The sequence below is a fragment of the Onychostruthus taczanowskii genome, unplaced genomic scaffold (assembly GCF_017590055.1).
Source record: "Onychostruthus taczanowskii isolate IOZ18803 unplaced genomic scaffold, ASM1759005v1 scaffold5, whole genome shotgun sequence".
NCBI lineage: Eukaryota > Metazoa > Chordata > Aves > Passeriformes > Passeridae > Onychostruthus > Onychostruthus taczanowskii.
The window spans coordinates 15,937,843-15,958,339 of NW_024502568.1; the positions used below are offsets into that span (position 1 = coordinate 15,937,843).

The 20,497-nt window shown below is 43.9% G+C and overlaps 1 protein-coding gene across 1 annotated transcript in view; it reads right to left on the reverse strand.

The window, feature by feature from the left end:
- The window catches only part of CHST15 (carbohydrate sulfotransferase 15), a 44,737-nt gene extending 34,687 nt beyond the window's left edge, over positions 1-10,050 (reverse strand). Inside the window, exon 1 of the mRNA XM_041415917.1 lies at positions 9,975-10,050. The gene's annotated coding sequence lies outside the window, so the exon portion shown is untranslated. The remainder of the gene's footprint in view (positions 1-9,974) is intronic.
- Positions 10,051-20,497: the final 10,447 nt, after the last annotated feature.

Below are 20,497 nucleotides of genomic sequence, written 5' to 3' on the forward strand. Positions count from 1 at the left end.
ACACTCCATTTTCAGCCTTTCTGCTTCAAGTCCAGCAAATTAAATTTCCTCTCTTTAATGGTGCTGCCTTTGAGTACAGGCCAGAAAATGAAAGAGCACGAGGATTATGTTACCAGGGCGCAGAAAGAGGGTGTGCACCTCTCAATTTGGCATCTCTGGTAACGGGAGGGAAAACCCACAGTGGAACAGGACACACCCAGGACAAGGAGCCCTTTGCTGGCTCTCACTGGTGAGGAATTGTCACCTCCTCCAGCTCCCTGACACTGGCCGTGCCCAGCCAAGACAGGAAATCCAGCTTTGCCTTGGGTACCAAGTGTTTTTCCTCTTTAGGGACATATTCCCACCCCCCTTTGCTCCACTCCTCCTTGAAGCCTTTAAACCCCGAGGATGAGCTGCTCCACTCTAGAAGCAGATGTTGGTCTCTGATTTCAGAATTATTCCTTTCCCTCTCCACAAGGACTTCCACCTTCTGCGTGACTTTAAAACTTACCCCACTGCTTTTAACTTGGCTGAAGATGAATATCTGTGTGAGCCACTGGCTGAAGTGCCTTTAATGATAGAACAGTTAATAAAAATAAAATCGTCCTATCAGTAAAATGTACATTCCCCCTTCTGAAAATGGAGTAAGCCTATTAATTACTTTCTTAAAGACTGAATCTCAAAATGGCACTGCTGACATTTAAGGCTCATAAAAAATGCCAGTCTGTCTCATCTGTGAGAAATTAGTTTATATGATCTATTTTAAAATGAAAATATTTATCAAGAAAGACAGTTGCCAGTTAAGAACACAAACAGAAACAAAGCCATTTAAAGTAAGTTGTCCTTTTTTGTTTTAATCTCTTCCATGCCAAGGACATGCTTCTTCCCAGAAGAGTGGTGCACAAAATAAGTGACATCTGGTGGCTTTATGCTGTAATAGAATAAGGCACCTCATTTCAATGCTGTTAACCAAATCAATTTTTAGATTTACTGCTTCTTAGCAAAGCTTTTCAGATGTTTTATTTATTTATTTTCATGCAGATACTTCTGAGGCCCATGGGCATCACAATCCCTCTTGCAGGGTGACAACTGCTGTTATCCAATTAAAGTGGGACTGTCATATTCACATCAGGAAAAAAACAAGATGTTTTTCCTCCACAAAGGAATTTGGAAGGCACAGGAAAAGAGCACTAAGATTTAGCTGGGCAGCATCAGTAAGAATCACATAGAGCCAGGCTGTAAGAAAAGGCTGTGCAGAATTTTGTGAAGGAAACCTGCTCCAATTATTCACAGCTCCAAGTAGTTAATATCAACTTAGGTCTCTCTGAATTGTCTTTCACTGGATTTTAATTAAACCCAAAAGAAACAGCTGCATTTTTCATTCTGAGTGTAGCAGCATCCTGGTGGCTACAACTTTTACAAATTTGAAACAGCTTTTCCCCTTTTCATGCTTTATTGATCCTCAGCAATGGCCACATCTAATCCAGCCAAGCCTCTTGCACCTAAACCTGCACTCCAGACATAAAGCAATTACAACTCCCCTTTAAACTCCTCCAGCCAGAAATACACTTCTCTTTCAGAAAGCCATAAGCCTCTCCTGGATAATTAATAGAAGTACTGTCAGCCAGCCTCAATTAAAATTACAAAATTGCTGGCACTGCAATATCAAGGCTTGCAACACTAATTTCTGCAGTAATAAGTATTTATGGGGGGAAAAAAAATCTGTAAGCACTATGTAACAGAAATTAGATGAAAGATAAACAGACTCTAAATATTTATCAGCAGAGGAAGTCCAAAAATATACCAGTAAAAATGGAGCGGATGGCAGCTAAATCCAGACCATGGAGGGTTCCTCGAAGGATGTGCAAGGAGGAACTTCATTTTCAGCTTGACATAGCTAAATCAAATTAATTCCTTCCTCCTATTCAATTGCTGCATAGAAACCTCCTGATGCCAAAAGGACAAAGCTAAAAATGTCCCCAAAGCCACGTCTGAAGGCTGCACTTGCACCCTGCAGCAGTGCAATAAATAAAGAGTTGGACTTCGGGGCTTTTCCATCACTTTTAAGGCCTAAATATCCTTGAGAGGAATGTCCACCTGCATGCTTGGCTCCCCTCAGCACTGAAAGGGGGCTCCACATCTGCAGGACCTCCATAAAAAGGGGCCTCTGGGACAGCACAGCTACTGATGGATTATTTCAAAGGGAAATATTATTTCCTGCTCACATTCCCTCATCCCCGCCAGACATTATCTTCACCTCGAGACCTGCTGGCTGAGCTAAATAACATATGCACAGAAAAGCACAGCTGAATGGCTTTAGCTTCAGCCACTCATCAAGAAGAAAACTTTTAAAGATCCCATTTCAATTTATTTTTTGAAATGCAGGCATGCTGAAGTCAGCAGGAAGACATTTCATTGACTTTAATGAAGGCAGAGGTTCATCCAGAGAATTGCTGTTTGGAATGAGCACGGAGTTTATGTTATCTCATTTGAAACCTTCCAAGTTTTCTGTTAAATGCAACTTAATGATATTTGCTATCTTGGAATTATTTTCTGTCACAATACAGAAAGGAGGACGTTAAAGTTGTGCACTGTAAAATGTTTAGTGATGATGGATGGGATACTCTTGTTTCAGTAACAAGCATGTTTTCAATGCATAAATATTAATTGTCATAAAGTGCCTGTTCATTTTGCAGTTTTGGAAAGCTCTAGCTCGTAGGAATTGTAATAGTCCAAAAAAGATACTGTTGGTATTTACATATTTATCAGCATTTTCACAGCACATTTTTAGTGTTTTTCTTTTTTTTTCTTTATGCATTATCCAATGTACCAGCACAGCAAGACAAAAAAAAAATGGAAAACTGGAGAGATTACTACACTCACTTAATGGGTATCATTACAGGAAAACACTATCAAAACTCAGCAGAGGCTTTTTATGCATTCCCCTCTATTACACCAAAATGAGTTATTGCAACACTCTAACTCTGATGCTAAACCAGGAGAATGCTCAATCTGTACAGCTGAAGCAGGAAGGAGCAGCAGGTGAGTGGAACCATCTGAGAGAGTTATTGACTCCAGGAAAAGCTGCTCCCTGACCAGCTCTGGGGTTACCCAGATTTTCCAGCCTTGCCACACTCCTTGGTGAATACAGGGCTCTGAATTCCTCCAAAACAACTGGAAAACTTTTCCCACTGCCACATCCTGGTCCCCCTCACACCAGTGAAACCCAAAAGGTGAATTACTCCTGATCCAGCCTAATGCCAGATAAATCCACGTGGGATTTCCATGGATACCAACCTAGATTGCATTTACTCTGCTGTTTCTTTTCATTTTGCTGATCTCCTCAGCAACGCTCAAAAATCTACTCTGAAGGGTTAAAAAACACCCTATTTAAAATCACCTGATATCAGACAAATTTTTATTTCCTTTTTCCTCAGAGAGAGGACCAGCTCAGATTCCACTCTTCCTTTCTGCTCACCTCTCACATCTCATTTCTTGTTTTAAAGATGGTATAAATAGCCTTGCAAAGTAATTCTAATACTAAGTGTCAAGTGCAATAGTGGTTTCATTCTGATTTATCCTTATCTGATCCTCAGGCAAGTTAATCCTGAAGCTGAGAAACTGTTTTCAGAGCTTTATAATTGATGAAACTTTTCATCTAAATTATTTACTTTCCGAACAGCTCCGATGAGTCGCTCAGGGCATAAAGCTGTACTACTCCATGCTGGAGTGCTCAAGAACATGTTTTTGTCTTCTTAAATTAACAGCCCATCGCTGCATCTCGTGCTGCAGTTTCTATTGGCAGTCTTTAACACGCAGCAGGGTTTTTATCTGAATTTTTATCGCCTGCCATGGATGCAGTTACAACCCAGATGTCTCGGTGTTATCCCAGCCCGGAGCTCCAGAGAGACACAAAGCAAACAGAGGATCCCTGATCCTGAAAGTGTCAATCTTACAGTGTGAACCATCATTCCTTCCCTGGAATCACCTGGGCACGGGCTCCACAGCTGATGGACACATTCAAAACCTGCTCCTCTCCCACTGCAGCAGCAGCACCCAAAATCCTTTCCAGAAGCAGCCCCAGGAAATGTCCTCAGGCTTCAGCAATCCCAAGGATGAGCTGCTCAGCAGCAGCTCTAAAAATGCACTAGGAAGGGATGGAAGACAAGAGCAGGAGCCCAGTGAAATACATCTACAAAATTATGAACTTAAAAATTTGAGATTCATTATCCATTTAATTTACTTAACATTACCAATATCTGTTTAACATTATCTAGTATCTACAGAGCTGAGCAAGAAAGACAAATTAAAACTAAAAAGCAGCCAAAATCAAAGAGGCTGGGAAGGAATATTAGATAAGGTATTTGATGGGCTTGCAAGGAAGTGTTGGTTTTAAGAGCTGCTGAAGGATTTTCAGGAGATGAAGCTCCCCTGTGAGGAGCTGGGCCTGCAGGCAAACCCATCTCATTATGTGATACATTCTCCTAATAAACTATTAAACCATCCTTCTCCACTTCCTCCTATTTCTAGCTTTACACAGACAAACCTCCTGGCTGCCCCAGTCAAAGACTCGTTTTTCTTTGGATTAATAAATTCTGGCACTCAGACCATTATATCCCAATTTAGGCACAGCAAGGTTGACACTGGGCTCTTACATTTCCTCTAAATTATGGGCAAAACCTTGCAGAATCCTAACTTCTGCTACTTTTTTTTTTTCCCTGAGGTCTCTCCTATTTGTTGGTATCTCACTACTCATTTGGTGCCAGTTCTAAAGCACTTTAATTAAGTGGTTTTTCTCCACACTGTTCCAAGACCTGAAACTGGGCAAACCATCCAACATTACAAGCTCACATCCATGTGCTGCCCATCCTCAGAGCACTCTTTTCAACAGTGTGAGGCTTCTTCCTCACATGCTGCACATAAATCTTTTTTTTTTTTTTGCCTTTGTATCTCATAGAGTTTTTCATTTTTCAAAGCAGTCTTATCTTGTTTCCTCTGTATGACTTTGAACTTCACATTTTATCTTCACTCTTGTCTGACCTCAGAGTTCTTCCCAGCTCAAACTCACCTGTAACTCAATGACTTATTTGAAAGAAATTACTTTCCCTCTATTCCATGCAATCCTGAGAAGCTACGAGTCTAACTTCAACTTGTATTTAAGCCAAACACCAATAAATGCAAAACCAAAAGTAAAATATAACAATACAAAAGCCTTTTTCACTCTCATCAGTTTTTCTAATTTTATGGTTAGATAGCAGGGTACATTCACCCACACTGAAAATCAAGGTTTTTCTACAGGAAAAAAATATCTCCTCATGAAACTTATTTTTTCCTACTGGAAGGCGTGAAGCAAATGGGAAATGTCAGTTTGAGTATTTTGCTATTTAGGTACAGATCTGCACCTTTTACAGTGAGGAACAACCCACCTTAGATACAGATTTGGCCTAAACCCCCATTTATTTATAAAACACTGTGCTTATTTGGTGAGTAAATGATAGCACAGTAAGTTTAAGAACATTACGTGAGTATCTGGCGCTTCTTGGCATATAAACAAATAAAAGCCTGGCTTGCTCCCTTGCCACTCCATCCCACCAGTTCTGCATGGGATTGGGTTCATTTCCAAGGAAACCCATGGCACAGGAGGCAGCCACATGCCCCCACCATCCCCAAGGCTGCAGGGGCTGTGGCTGCTTTCAGCAAACCAACAGGGGAAGGGCCACACCACCAGCAGCTCCAAAAATGTGCCTGGAGTTGAGGTGGACCACCTCGTTTTTGGGCAAGGGCAGAAGGAAAGCAGCAGGCGGGTGCTGAGGTTTGGGAAACGGGTGTTTCAGGCAGCTCAGGCTGTTGTGGGAGTCGGAGGAAGGTGGATTTGGGAATGAGAAGAGGCAATGGGTTGGGGCTGGAGGGTTGGTGCAGGAGAGGCGCTCCAGGCCAGCGCGATGGAGCATCAGTCCTGTGAGGAAAGGCTGGGAGTGGGGTGTTCAGCCTGGGGAAGAGAAGGTTCCAGGGAGAATTTAGAGCCCCTGAAGGGGCAAAGAGACTTTGACAGGGGATGGAGTGGCAGGAGAAGAGGAATGGCTTCAAAATGACAGAGGGGAGGGTTAGATGGGATATTGGGAAGGAATCCTTCCCCATCAGGGTGGGCAGGCCCTGGCACAGCAGGCCCAGAGAAGCTGTGGCTGCCCCTGGATCCCTGGCAATGTCCAAGGCCAGGCTGGATGGGTTTGAGGCAACCTGGGACAGTGGAAGTTGTCAGGGTTGGAACTGGATGAGCTTCATGTTCCCTTCCCACCCAAACCAGTCTGAGATTGTGTCTTGTGACCTCCAGTGTGCTGCCACCAGCGGGGACAGAGGCAGTGGGACAGAGTGTGCCAAGGTTCCTCACTCCTGTTCTCATCCACCACCTCACCAGGCCTCTCATCCTCCCCACAGCTGCCTTGTCCCTGCCATCAGGACAACATTTTTCCTTCTGTTTCTTCTTGCAAGGCATCACCTGCCTGTCTCCCCTCAGAGGATGCTCCTTAAATCTAAAGCATACAAACCACCTTCAACAGCTGCTGGAAGCCAGGTGTAACATAAATTAATAAATATTCAATGGAAAAGCTACATTAACTGCTTGCCCCTAAAGTGCTGTTTAGTGGCATGTCAGGCACAGCTGTGTAATCAAAGGATTACAGTGCTCCCATTGCAAGGCTCTCCACCTCCTCGGGAGCTTCCCCGGCTCCCTCGCCTGTAAAAACCCAGCCCAGGCACCAGGACAGAATTGTAATCATTCTTTGAGCCTGGGAAACACAACCCAGCAGGCTGTGGGGACAAACACAACACATTTTCTGTCAGATACACAGGCAGCCACACAAATTTTTAAGATAATGGGTCAGCAAAGCTCTAGATCATCTAGAATTTTAGTGAAATTGCAGCGTAAGTGGAGAGCTTGGTGCAATTGAGGCTGCTTCAAAACAAGAACTTGCAGGAGGTTACAGATCCCTTCCCCTGAATAGCTGTGTTTAGACTCCAGATCTGACACTTCACTTGGTCAGCAAGGAAAACAGGGCACTTCACTAAAAAACATAAATAAATAAGAAATGCTAATTTGTGGGGGAAAGCTGTGGAAAAATGCTCTCTTATTGGAAATCTACCATGGTTTTCCACAGCACTTTGGATTGTTCTATCTGAGCAACCTAACTCCAGCCAAGGAGTACAGTGGGAATTTAGAATTACTCCTCCCTGTGGGAGGTATGGAGGAAAACAGGTGGGTTAAAGGGGAAAATAGGAGTCTAAAACCAGCAATTAACGAGCCAGTTCAAATCAGGGTGCATCTTCTGCCAACCCTCTGAGATGTTTGAAACAGTGTTCCACATCAGGTAAGTACCCAGGGCAGCACTGAGTGATTCAAGAGCACATCTCATTGGAATTTATGACTGTGGGATATACATTAACTGTAGGGGTAATTAGGAGGGAGAGAGGAATATCAGTATCTGTTTATGTCATGGCTTTTCTTCACCTAAGTGATGCAGCTGTGCTGGAAGAGAAGCACAGTTGGGTGTTCCAAGTTCCTAAATCTATGTGTCATTTAGGTGACATCAGCCCTCTGCTGCCAGCTCACCTCGGGAGAAATTCTATCAGCACCCAGTGGTGACACAACCCTGAGCTACAATAGTGAGATTTTGCTCTGTGGACATATAAGGAAGAAATCAGTGCAGGAAAAGTAGTTTATAAAAGGAAGGATTCCCTTCCTAGTCAGCAGAGGAATTCCACAAGAAATCCCTGACAGAGTTTGCTGCCACCCCACTTGATCTTCAACACAAACCAGTGCTTTGAGAGGTGCTTTAGGACCAGCCCATCCTTAAAACTGAGCTCACCTGGGCTGCCAACAAAAGCTTTGAGCACTGAACCTCCCCGTTCTCACAGAGCTCCTGCCACAGGTTGCTTGAAATAATGTTAAAATAGAACATAAGCAGTACCTTATTTGCATCTCTGTGATTATGCCTACATAAAATCCCTGTTCATGCTGCTGGTGGATTACACACCTTCATCCTTCCCCTTCAACCACATGAAATAATTCAAATATGAGAGTCTGCTTCACCCTTCTCATTTATATGATTTCCAGATACCTGCTTTTAGTTTAGCAATGAAGATAAAAATCCATTACTGCCTTCCATTGCATTAGTGGAATTAAGTGTTTTGCAACGTAAATCTCCACTGTTTGATCATGTTCCTGTTACAAACCACCAAATAAAACACTCTGAATTTGAGATTAGTCCTCCTATGACAAAATCCGAACCATAAAACTATTTTCCTATTGATTTCAGAACTGCACGGTGGCTGCAACTCACAGACACAGGATCTAAGTGCTATTAAAAAAAAAAAAAAAAAAAAGGAAAGAAAGAAGGTAGTTTCACTACTAAATCTTCATACAAGTACTTTCCTCCTTTCTGCATTCAAATTGATTTTCTTTCTTTTGGCATGTGAAGAGCCAGATGAATCCTTTGACTCAATGCCCAAGAGTGAAATGGCACCAGCAGCAGCAGAGCTCCTCTCAGGGCACGAGACGTGTGACAACATTTTAATCACTGACAAAAAGAGGCTTCAAGGCAGCTACTCTGTTAGTGTTTGCTGGTTTTAAGTGAGATTCACTGTTTGTGAGTGACTGTATATAAAAAACAGTCTATGTTTTATATATATATATTTTTTTTAATATAGCTATGTCTACAAATAGCACAGATATAAACATATATGTATGGTTCACATCCATTTGGGATGTTTTATTGGTGGAAATTTCCCTCTCTGCCAAAGATTAAGCAGTCCCCAGCCAATACCAAGTGCAGTGCTGTTCAATCAGGTGTTTGTTTATCCAAACGAGCACATACGATTTGCAGTTAAACCTTAAAAATATTTATTTTTCATGAACAGGTCCAGCAAACTTTGAGATTTAATCTGTGATGTGCCCAGCCGGCCACTCTGCTCTTTAAGTCTCAAAACACAAAAGAACGTGTTTGTTCTACAGAGATGGGTTTTTGGTCAATTCAAGAAGTGAAACCATTCTGATGTCATATGCAAATAAGTCAGTGTGAAGGGGACTTTAGGACATAGCATGATATACTAAATAAAATTAAATTTTAAAAAAATCCTAACCTGAGAGTTTGGTGGTAGGTGTTTGGATGCACCATCCAAGCAATACTCTCACATATCCTATTAACCTACAAATCTGTCTGTGCCTAAGACACTCAGATCACTGCAGAGTACGGCTGTAGTATTACAATGAAGCAGCAGAGAAAAATTAAAAAAAAAAAAAAAAAAAAAAAAAAAAAAAAAAAGAAGAAGAAGAAGAAGAAAAAGAGAAGCCCATATATGAGACCGCCAAAGTTCAGCTGGTGAATCGTTGCTTAACAGACTCTGACCATAATAACCCGTCACTGAACCTTGCCTGCATTCTCAGCAGCTATGAAGCTATTTTTACCAGCCAACAGCTTGCATTTAAGAAATCCCCCTCTTCACCCAAAAAATATTCACCGCGAGCGGCGGCATCCACGCCCGGCTCGTTCCTAGGTGGGATGCGCCGCCGGGATGGAATGGCTCTTTCGGGAAAGCCCTGTCCAAGTGCCTGCTGTCCCCGAGCCCGGCTGCGGGCAGTGACAGCATCCGCGCAGCGCTGTCCCCGCGGGGTCCCGCGGAGCACGGCCCCGCTCCGGGCCGCCTTTCCCCGCTCGGGAATGCCTTCCCCCGCTCGGGAATGCCTTCCCCCGCTCGGGGCTGCCTTCCCCCGCTGCTGCCGAGGCTCCGGGGATGCCCTGGCAGCTCCCGGGGTGCCGCAGCCCGCGGGGAGCGGGGACAGTCCCGTGTCCCCCCGAGCCCGGCGCTGCCCCCGCTGCCCAACTTCCCGCAAAGTCCCGCTGCCCGCAAACTTGGGGAGCCGAGGCCTGGGGACCCCCCGACTTCCCGCCATCCCATTCCATCCCGTTCCATCCCATCCCATCCCATCCCCGCGCTCCTACCTCCGCCGCCTCGGCTCTGCTCTGCCCCGCGCTCGCCGCCTCCGCCGGCTCTGCCCTGGGGGAGGGGGGCGGAGGAGGAGGAGGAGGAGGAGGAGGAGGAAGGGGGAGGGAGCAGCCCCGCCGCTCCCCGGCCGCGCTGCGCAGCCCGGGAGGCGGAGTGCAGCCGCTCGGCTCTGCCCCGGGGCGTGGGGGTCCCCCGGGGCTGGGGCTGCGGGGATGGGGTGCGAGCAGAGCGGGGGAAGCGCCGCGGAACCCCCGGGGCGGGATGCGGGGCATCCCCCGGGCATCCCCCGAGCCCTAAGACCCGCCCGCGGCAGCGCCGGGGGATGGATCCAGAGAATCCGGGAGGAGATGGGGCCCTCTTGAGCTGTCCGACGGGAATTCGGGCTGTCCCGAATCCCGGGGTGCAGGCAAAGGTCAGCCCGAGGAGACTGACGGCACGGCTCGGGTGCTGCCGGGGCTGGAGAGTCAGAGCTGCCCTGCTGCACACCTGGCAGGCAGCATCAGCATCCTCTGCCCGGCTCCGGGCTTGGAACGGCGACAGCACAAACGTGGAAAAGGATCCAAAATCTTCTACTCAGTTGAATGCAAAGTTTGTTCTCAAACGAGATCTTACCTATACATATACATATATACATATATATATGTGTGTGTGTGTGTGTGTGTAAAGTGAATATACCTAAAAACTGTGAAACTGTCAGAGGGCAAGCTGAGATTAAATTTTAAGAAGGAATTGTTCCCTGTGAGGGCAGGCAGGCCCTGGCACAGGGTGCCCAGGGCAGCTCTGGCAGCCCCTAGATCCCTGGCAGTGCCCAAGGCCAGGTTTGGCTTGGAGCAAGGTGGGATGGTGGAAGATGTCCCTGCCCGTGGCAAGAGGGTTGCAACAAAATGGTCTTTAAGGTCCCTCCCACCCCAAACTGTTCTGTGGTTCTATGATGATAAATACTTGGTTAAATGTATAATCTGGTTATTAAATCTGTGTCACACACCCATCCCTTCTGAGATGCAGCACACAGCATTTCCCTCAAAGGTTTGATGCAACACTTGCAAAGCCAATATTATCAAAGGAAAACTCTCCATATTTCACTTACACTGTTAAGCTTAAATCCATTGTTTAATACTCAGCAATATTATTTCTAAGAGTTTGAAGTGATAGAGCACAAGCTGAACATGAAAGAGCAGTGAATTCTCTATTTTAGTACTTCCTTTTGTGATCAAGCCCATCTTTGGTTTTAACTTTCAGAAGCATCTCAAACTCAGCTCTGTGGGAATCTGTTTTGCAGTGAAACCATATGTACCTTAATAGTAAAATGCAAAGCAGAAGTTTATAAATTACACAGCTCTGATTGGGAGCCAAACAAATTAACAATTTCAAGCAGGTGATTGTGCACCTGTAAAACCATATAAAAACTTTTGAAAGCTTTTAAAAGCCACACATGCACGCATTTCCTACAGACCCATGTATGCGCCTCTGTACAGATCACATCTGAATCTCACCTGGTTTTTAGAGAAAAAAAACCACCCAGAAAAAAGACCCTGATGAGGTGACACCTGTGATTTATAAAATACTCACACATATTCAGCATTTCTGTTCTGGGTTAAATATGCTGCCCTCCAAGGCCTTTTTTGGCCTCGTGGGATGCTCTGAATAGCAATTATCCTTAGCCAGATTTCTGTGTAATTACACTCCCTTCCTTTTTCTGTATTTTTAAATAACAAAAATTCAAAGAAGCTGTCATGAAAACAAGATCTTCATTCCCTGGGGAAGTCTCTGTTTGCATTATTCCTCACCAAGCAGCAGCTGGAGTAGAAATCTTGGTGGTGTTTTCCACACGTGGTAGCTCAAACTTCCATAAAGGCTGAGTCTGCCCATCTCACAGGCACTTACAGACTGTCTTCACTGTTACCTGGAGAGATGGGGAGGAAAACACAAACTTTAATGGCATAATAAATCCCTCTCCAGGAACAGTGTTACCAGGAAAAATCACAGAATCAAAGAATGGTTTGGGTTGGAGAGACTTTCAAGCCCATCCAGTCCCAGCCCCTGCCATGGGCAGGGACACCTTCCACTGTCCCAGGATTTTCCAAGCCCTGTCCAACCCATCCTTAAACTCTTCCAGGGATGAGACAGCCACAGCTTCTCTGGGCACCCTGTGCCAGGGCCTCACCACCCCCACAGGGAAGAATTTTCTTCTAATATCCCATCTAACCCTGCCCTTTGTCAGTTTGAATCCATTACCCCTTGTCCTGTCACTACATGCTCTTGCAATGATTGCCAGAGGAAGGAAAATCAGAATAAACAGCCTAAAAATCTAAAAGCTAAGACTGACCTTTAATTCTCATGATTCAGAGTTCAAAGAGGAAGGAAATGAAGAAGTTTCAATATAGAAATTATAGTAGAGCTATCTCTGACTAGATTGGTTTTCATAAAAAGAAAGGTCCTGACCTCCACCTCTGTAAATCTGATTTCTGCTGGTTGCCATGTTACTCTGCAACATATGAAGAATCATCCCACTTTTAAAACAAGTTTGTACATATTTCTTAGCTCTGAGCAGGCTTATGTGATGAAAAAGATGGGCAAGTCCTTTAGCATTGTTGAAAAGCAGGCCCTCAATTAGTGGTGCAAACTTGTGAATTTAAAAGGTGATTTTTTTTAACCATGTGAGTCCCTTGCTGCTGGGCAGAAATTGGGGCAGAAATCTGGTGGACAGGTCCAGCGGCTGTGTTTGCCAGTAGCAAAGCTGTGCATTTATAGCCAGATTTAACTCTGGGATAAATAAATCAGATTGTGTCCTCAGAGCACCGCTGTAATGGGATGCTAATCCCGGGAAAAGGGCTGCTTTTCCTCCACGTGCCTCTCCCAGCATCAGCATCTCTGGGTTATTCTCACAGAGAAGGCTTAGAAATGCAGATGTTTCTGCTTTGTGCTTCCTCTCTCCCAAACTCATAAAGCAGAGGAAGGAGTTCATTGCCCGCAAGGACCGAGGAGGATTTTGCTTCCCGCTCCAGCTGCTTTTGGGGAGCCCTTTTCCCATGACCTCCATCCCCAGGCAGTGCTTCCCAAAGCCCTTCTCAAGGGATGCTGCTGCTGCAGGGTGTCAGCACAAAGTGATATCCTCACATCAAATCCTAATTCCACCAGAAACAGACGCGGGAAGTGACAGGAAAAGACCAAATCTCCCCCAAAACATCTCCATCCTCTTTGTGCCACTAGCTGCTGGGAGCAAAGGGACCTGCCACCTCCCCCAGGGGACACCTACAGGACTCCCCTTTCTCAGGGAAAGCAGAGGTGTGGTGGAGCTGGAAGCAAGCAACTTCCTGGGTAAAAAAAAAAAAAAAAAACAAACCGAAAAAACCCCACCCTCTAAATCCAGCTGGGAGTTTCTGTGCAGTGAGCCTGGAAAACCACCAGGTGCTGTGGATGTTGTATTCAACAGCTCAGCGCTGAGCAGAGCCGCAGCTCAGCCTAATTCCAGCCTAATTCCATCCTGATGGATGCAGGCTGGGTTTAGGATGTGCAGCCACAGCCCTCCAGCACCCCCAGAGATTGTTTCAGCTCTTCTCCCAACTCCAAGGCTGTGAGTTGGTGCTGTGAGAAAATTGAAGGGAGATTTGCTATTCTTAGTTGTCTGCTCTGCCATTAAAATTTTGGTGTAATTCTCACTGGAATTAATGGAATGTGTATATTTTAAAGAAATGCATTATTACTCCCATTTTGCCCCTGGTATCCTGGCAACAGGCACATTCACATCACTAATTCCATATCTTGTACATCCTTCAGCTCTGAGTAAAAGGTATATCAATCTTCAGATACTCTGAATGCCTTTTTTTGCTGTTTTCCCAACTTGGGCTGGGAATCATTCTTCTTGGCATGCACATCCTTGGAATGCCTCTGGGAATTCATGCTCAGCCTTTAATTGAAGACAATGCCTTTGTCTCTGGAACAGGCAAAAATTAAAATAAACTTGATTAGGTAAATGTGGCAGAATCTGGTTTCCCACAAATGGTCTGTTAGATTTTAATGATTTTTAGATTTTAGTTGCCTTTTGCCTGATGCCATCCTTTCATCCTGAGCTGTGTGTCCTTCAGCGCCCTCAAGAGCTCCCTTTTATTGGTGATCTCTATGCCCTCCAAGTGCTTGTTGAAGGGTATCATTCCCTTCTTAGTCATCATTTAGCCAAGTGATGCATATTAAGTTCCTTTAATCTTCACTCATAACTCAGTCTCTTCCGACCTTTAATCATTTTTATTACTCTTCTTATGAATTTCTTCCAATTTGTCTGCATCTCTCTGGCAATGAGGCACCCAGGATTTACTGCCTTGTTTTAGATATGCTCTCCCTGCAGCAATGCAGAAGATGTTACCTCCTGCTACTTTCATCCACCACTGATTTAACAATATGCTGGAGTTGTGAGGTAGCCGGGAATCAATTAAAATAGAATTTAAATGGTTCAGTGCTCAGAGTTACTATAATTCTTTTGTGGCACCAGAAGCCTTGGAGCCTGTGAATACCTGCTGCTTCTGGAGGCACGTGTTTGTGATTCCCAGGGCAGGCAAAGCTTTGAAACCTGCTGCATGCACAGCTCTGTGAGCCTCTGAAGGGATGTGAAGGAGGAGTTATGATCCAGGAGACAGCTGGAGACAGGTTCAGATTGGCACCAGGAGCAGCTCACGTGTGACAGCTCCAGGCTGCTCCTCCTGGAGCTCCCAGAGAGGTGACAGCACCCGGGGCTCATCACAGCAGTGCCAAAACTGAGGGAGGCAGCAGCCCAGAGCTTGACATTAGGTTGCTTCAAGCTCTGTTTAAATGGTTTGCTTCAATAAAATATTAAAAAAAATAAAGTCTTTATGAATCTGCACTGCTTTAGAGCTTTGATTAATGAAGAGCTTGAGATAGCTGAGCAGCAGATTAAATGATGAAAGATGCTCCAAGACTTCTCAGATCTGCTAAAATGATCAGGTGGCTTCTGTGTCCCCACCATCATGTGTGGTTTTGATTCAAGGCACACACTGGAGTCAAGAGGATCTCTGCTCCTGTTTCCTTTTTTCCCATCTGAGCGACCCCGTGGTTTCACACTGCTCTGGTGGATAAGGAGGGAAGGCTGTCACTCCTGGAGCTGTTTAGTTCCTCTTACAGAACATTTTTCCTTTTCTGTCCCATAAACAAACTGTGGCTCCCAGATGTATTTTTTGTTCTCACATTTGGTCCCTGAGCCTCTGGTAGGGAATTTAAGGTCACTGGGCCTTTACATTCACACTCCAACGCCCTGAGTTTTCACTCTCATGTCATTTATTACTCCTCCTCCAACCTCTGAATTCAAAATGAAGCATTTAAAATTTGATCAGGGATGTGTTCTAATGAATGCTTGGATTATATGTGTGCCTTGTTTCCTTAAGTGATTTTTACCCTTCTGTCTACCTCCAGAAAAAAAACGGATTAACTTCATTTTATAGGCTCTTTTCCCTATATGCCCCAGTCTTTCCCCTTTCCTATCTGTTGCTCTTCATTCATGAAGTTCCTTGCAAATCCCAGCCTTCAACAGTGGCTTAAGAATTAATAAAACAGCTTGTGGCATGAAGCACATTTACATACAAGTCGTGTGAGTGCACATATGAATCTTCCCTTAAAAATTATTTACATTCTGGACAAACATCTCATAGTGCTGAAGGGAAAAAATGTTTATTTTAGCCATAATTTATAAATATTTCAAGTACCAAGGCTGATTTGTTAATGTTGAGTTTGTGGGGTCTACTTGTATAGACATGGCCTGTGCCATCCTGATTTTTCCTTCAGGAGCAGAGGATGGGCCCTGCCCCTGTACAACTGCAAAGAGATTCATTTCCAAACCTGCTTTTGCTGTATTAGCCTTCATTTTACACACACAAGTAAAGTAATTTAACTTGTTAGATGTTCTGTGAAAAGTACCAAGATAGACCAACTGTCTTTACCTTCAAAGTTATGAAAACCATTATTAAAAAGATCTATCACGTAACCTCCTTGCTGACATAATGATAAATGTTTCCTGCGAGTGTTATTCTTTCTTCTAATTTCAGAAAAATTAATATACCTTTTTTCTGCCTTTTTTTTCCCTTTTTGCTAGCTCAGGCCTTGTTACAAAGCCATTTTAATTTGCAATCATTCTTCCAGTGCACCTGCAATGATAGAGCTGATAAACACTTTCTTAGATGATAATTTTTAATGACTGCCACGATTGCAAACTGAATTCTGGATTTAGGAAGAATGCCAGAGACGGCAGAAAACTGAGAGACAGAACAAGCAGAAAAAATATCATGGGAGGGATGCACTTCATCCAATAATTATATTGAGCAATTTGGTCTAGTAGAAGGTGTTGGGGGTTGGATAAGATGAGCTTTAAGATCTCTTCCAACTCAAAGCATTCTGTGCTTCTGTGATTATCCATTCTTACTGCATTTTATTTTTTCTGGTAGCTTCCTACTCACACAGTTAAAACACTGCCATGCTCGAATCCATCAAAAATCTCTCTGTTTCTCCTTTTTTCCCAGTGCCTAAAAGCTGAAACATAAGAGCAGGGTTCCTGCACACTGCTGCTATCTTGCTGAATCAGGCAGTTTGGGGCAAAGCCAACTCCTGTGACTCCTGTGGTCTCGCATGAGGAATTGCTTCTGTTGGAGAAGCGTTGACCATTTAATATACAGTGCTCATGACTCACCATATATTCCCAGAGCACTTGGAGGTATTTCCATGCTGTCTCTGTATTTTTACAACCTAAACATATTCCCCTGGAGATTTATGCAGCTTTACATTCTTTTCTCTCATAGACATTTCCAGGAGTTTTATGAGGGAGCAGAGAGGGAGCCTAACCAGCGCGGGCAGCTCGCTTAATTTAGCACAGTCCTGTCCTTTCCAGTTCACCCACCTGCAAAATGGGAATAATAATAAGCACTTAAGGGAGAATATTCACATGTCTAGCTTGAGACCTTTAATGTTCATCTCTCCAGAGGCTCAGCAGAGAGAAACAGCTTCTAATTCAGATGCTTTGAATGGGCTTCTAATGGAGCTTGCTCCTCTTCTGGCAGTGAGGGAGACCAAGTTCTCTGCTCCAGCACCCCTCCATCAGGCATTGGGTGACATTGCCAGAAGCCAGACACTGTGAACATCCTCTTTCATGGCTCATCATGCAACCACTTCCACGCTCAGCTTCCCACTGGTGGAGCAACACCTGATTAACTCAGTGGTTTTCCACACCTGCAGAGTGGAGCGAGCTGTGGGATGAACACCATGCAGGCCCCCAGTGATCACTGAAAAAAATGAGCATTTCAACAGCACTTTGTGTGTGTTAAACCCAGTGGAAGCACTATGAATTATCAATATGGCCAGTCATTAGTATTCATTAGGGCTCAGAACAAACTACTGACACTCAAATCCTCCCGTTGCTGTCTCTGAGTTGCAATCGTGTGACATTGAGCAAGTCACTTCTCTTGCCATCGTTTTTCCTTGTCATTAGGACCTCTGCATCATCCCTGAGTGTGATGTGAACTTTAATAAGGCTTGAAAAGGGCTTTGAGAACTTGTGCTGAAGAGGGAAATATTAATGTCAAGCATTGTCAAACAGCAGATGAGATGGAGCGAGAGCGTCATCCCGATCCAAAGGGCTCGGAGCGGTGCCATGGAGCACTTCAATGCCTTGTGGATCCTGCCCAGGAACACTGGGGATGGAGAGGCACACCAAGCCAGTTCTGCTCTCAGTCAGAGCCAAGAAGAACCACCAGGGAGTTGAGATTTGGAAAACCCATCCCTGTCTTGCTTTTCTTCGGGTTGCACAGGCAAGCTGCCTGTTGGTATGCACAAATGGATATTTAGGCTTTTAAATACCCGCTCCTGGACACAGAAATGCAATTTGGGACTGTATTTAGCATGGAAAGGCTGGCACAGAAATCAATCTTTATTTCAGAAAATCTTCTCTTCAGTGTTTAGCCTTGGTGTTGATTATGTGAATTAGGTCCCTATTACAAATGAGCCTCATGTCCCAGAAACTAATGTGTTGTGCTCAAGAAGCAAGACTTTCTGCATTTCATCATCATTCTGTTCCTTAATGATTCCTCTTTCCTGGCAATGATGAGAAATGTTTATTTCCCTGGAGTATTTCTGGATGGTGAAATTATGGTGTTATTTGTGGGCAGTGGATGCTGCATTAACCCGCCAAGGCTGCATTGCCATCTTTTAATCATTCTGCTTGGAGAGCTGGCCACCTTCCTTCACACCTCTGGTTTCCACAACACCCTTTGGCCACTTTTAATCTATTCAATCCACTTTTATTCTGGAGACAGTGGCTGCCAGCTCCTGCCTGCTTGGAGGCATAGCAGCAAGACAAGTGACAAAGTGACAGTGAGATAAACACTACTGAGAGGCCTTAGTCTGCATTTTGAGGACTGCTGTAAATCAGAGTGATGGAGAGAGACAGATTAGTGGTGCCAGCATAGAGAGGTGAATGTGCCTGCTGGGGTCTACATATGCCTGTAAAATGCATCTACTTTTCATTTATAGCTAGTGATAGAAACACTGTCATAATGTTGTGGAAAAGGATATGTTGACAGCAAGGTCAGGCTCTTGCACAGTTCCTCAGACTCTGCAGGAGTCATTTATGGAGTTAATGAAGGTTCCTACAGTGCTACAGCCACATTTTCTTATTTCCATCTCCAGTTAGAAGCAGAGCAATATGTTATTCTACAAGATCATATTAAAGGAATTCTTCATTTCATGTCTTGTAACTTCTGTCACCAGGTGTTGGCTGACACTCTCCATCCTGTTGTAGAATCCATCTGCCTTCCCCAAACTGAAAACCCAAATACAAACACCTGAAATGAGATGAGTTACATACCCAAACATACATTTGATGTTTGAGGCAACTTCAGCTAAAGCAAAATCTTGGTGAATTTGACCCCCCCACCAAAAGATTGCACTTAAGAAAGTTACATCAATGCAAAGTCAGGCCTGAAATCTGCCATCTGCTAAAGCAGGGAACCCTAAAGTTAAATTCACCATTGGAGCCAATGCTTGGTTGCTCTGCAGTTACCATCTGCAGTTTTTTACATTGCTGTTTATTCTGTTAAATTTATGCCTTAGTGTGTAAAAATGTCCCCAAACTACGAAAGCAAATGAGCAGTGTGACAGGGCTCAGCCCAGTAAAGACAATAACTTTGACATTATCAGATTTTTCAGGCTTGAAAATCTCAAGGCTTTATCTCACATAAACCCTTGGTTTTACAGCAATCTCTGCTTAGTACTGGAAACCTTGCAATACTTATTGCCTCTGAGTCCAGCACACTGGAATTTCCTCTATGTTGTACTAACAGAGAGCTCTTTGCTCAGAATTGATTCTTCTCTCTGCTGCAGAACATACAACTACTGGTATCAGCAGCTCCTGTTGGAGTTTTTAGGCCAACACAGGTGAAAAAAAAATCGTGCAAAAAAGCTTTGGTGCTCAGCTGCATGTGCTCCCAGTCTCAAATTCAGCCTACATGTAAACAAAGAAGAATGTTTGGGAAATGTACAGGTATGCAAAAATCACCATATCTGATGATTTTTCTCACAGGTGACTTTTTCTTTCATGCAAAGGGATGCAATTTAAAAGACAGCAAAATTCCCTGTGGTTGATTCATTCAGCTTTTTGGATGAGAAGATGCAGAACTGCCTAGAATGGCAGTGTAGCCCTATTGCTTTTTTTTTTTTTTTTCTCTTCTGGTTCAGAAAAGAAATGTCAGTGTGACCCATCTGCTGGAAGCTGAGCAGAGCCCCAGAAGACCCACACACAGCCTGGAAGACAAGTGCCCATATGGTGTCTGCATTCATTCATTGCAGAGCTGGTAGGCAGCAGAAATACCTCAGGGAAGAATTGGGGATGAGAAGATATTTTTAATAAATCAGACTGCAGTGATCTATAATGGGAAATAATCACTGAGCCTTTTCCACAAATATCTAAATTTCTCTTTCCTACTTTCCCTTCCAGTGCTGGCATAGAAAAACTAGAAAAGAAAGGTTTCTTGTACTGTAAAACACTGTAATATTTCCCAGTTACCGGTGCTCTACTGTATCAAGGTTACTGTTAATGTTATTAATATTAATTTTCATTTACACCGCTGCAAAGCCATTAATGTGATAAGGACTTTATTATCTTTATAGCAATAAGTATTTATTAAAAGCATGTACAGTGAAAATTGGTAATAAGATGAAGCAATGCAAAGTAGAATGCAATGAATCCCTTAGGAAGAATAATAAAGATTTCTGGCTCTTTTTATTCCTCCCAACAACTTCAGAGTATTAAAAAAAAAAAAAAAAAAAAAAAAAAAAAAAAAAAAAAAAAGGGGGGGTGGAGTGACTTATCAGAACTTGCAAGGGCTCTGAGTGTTTATCCTCAGTGAAAGCTGGAAGGATCCATTTCTGGAAAATAATTGTTGCCTGCCCTTTTAGCAAGAATCTGTCTTGCTGTTTTTGTTTAATTAACTGCCTGTGTCAATTACTGCCTGCAAATAACACAAAGTAT